General features: G+C 39.5%; 1 non-coding gene across 1 annotated transcript; it reads left to right on the top strand.

The window, feature by feature from the left end:
- Window positions 1-237: 237 nt before the first annotated feature.
- LOC129535579 (U6 spliceosomal RNA) lies at window positions 238-341 on the top strand. Its single transcript, XR_008681685.1, has one exon. It is a non-coding gene; the product is annotated as a U6 spliceosomal RNA (small nuclear RNA).
- Window positions 342-1,380: the final 1,039 nt, after the last annotated feature.

Here is a 1,380-nt window from a genome sequence, read left to right as displayed (position 1 = left end):
GTCAGATGGAGGTATTTTATCGTTTCACCGAGTTGTTCTCTCTAGAGGGAAACTTGTGTGTTGATAACTTTGCAACAGAAACGAAGCCAGGGCCAGTTCAGAGGTCAGTGTCAGAGAGGTGAAGACCGATCATCTCTGTGGACCAGGGAATGCCCTTCCCACTCCCCTCCCATCACCGGAGAAGAAAGATAAGAAAGGATCTTTCTTACATGCTCTAAGTTAAACAAAGGTTTCAGTGTGCTCGCTTCAGCAGCACATGTACTAAAACTGGAACCAGAGGGAGATTAGCATGGCCCCTGAACAAGGATGATGTGCAAATTTGTTAAACACTCCATTATTAAAAAAAGAATTTTAAATATATTGCTGTAGTAAAGGGAACCACACACACATACAACAAAACAATATTACAGTGGCAAAAAGGGAAAAATGGGGAGGTAGGGGTAGTTAGGGAGTTTGGGATGGACATGTGCACCCTGCTGTATTTAAAATGGAAAACCAACAAAGACCTACTGTATAGCACGGGAACTCTGTTCAATGTTATGTGGCAGCCTGGATGGGAGAGGAGTTTGGGGGGATGGATACATGTATGTGTATGGCTGAGTCCCTTCGCTATTTACCTGAAAACTATCACAACGATCACAAGTTGTTAATCAGCTATACCTTAACACAAAATGCTAAGTTTAAGAAGCAAATAATTACAATATTATAGGTGGCAAAATAGGAAAGTGGAGTCTATAGATGCTACCTATACTTCTTAAATTAAGATATAAATGTACTTATTATTCATAATAAGTGATGACACTTGACAAACTAAAAATATACTACAAATCCTCCAAAGTACTGGAAGTCAAACACACATATCCCACAAATATCGAAAAGAAGAGAAAGGGGAAAACAAAGCAAAGAAAGGAAAAGAAATCCCTAGAGCAAATGAGTTAGGAAATACAGAGTATATTGAAAACAAATCTCCAAAGTGAAGCTAGTAACAAGTGACACATAAACCATCATGTTCGAGTCATACATTCGGATGAAATGACACTAACAAATGCGCATAGGTTCAGCATGCCTATTGGGGAAAGTCTTGCAGAATGAGGTATGTGTGAAAGAAACTAATTAAATCAGATTGGGCAAAGACTGACCAGGCAAACTCTACCAAAGAGAAAGCTGGGAGTCACAGTAACAATATCAGGCAAGGATAAAGTTAAAGCAAAGAGTGACAAAGCTAGCGTGAAAGGGGTAGTGAATATTAACACATGGCATCACCCACAGTGATAATGCAACTGTATTTTATGCACTAAATAACAATGGGGAAAACAAAGCATAACTCCAAAGATTTCCCTGGTGTCTTGGGCTTCCCTGGTGGCTCAGTCAGTAAAGAAT

This window comes from Moschus berezovskii, chromosome 15 (assembly GCF_049115385.1).
Source record: "Moschus berezovskii isolate FMDL1 chromosome 15, NW_MosBer_1.0, whole genome shotgun sequence".
NCBI lineage: Eukaryota > Metazoa > Chordata > Mammalia > Artiodactyla > Moschidae > Moschus > Moschus berezovskii.
Note: the sequence above shows the minus strand (reverse complement) of the source record. Positions and strands in the feature narration are given on the sequence as shown.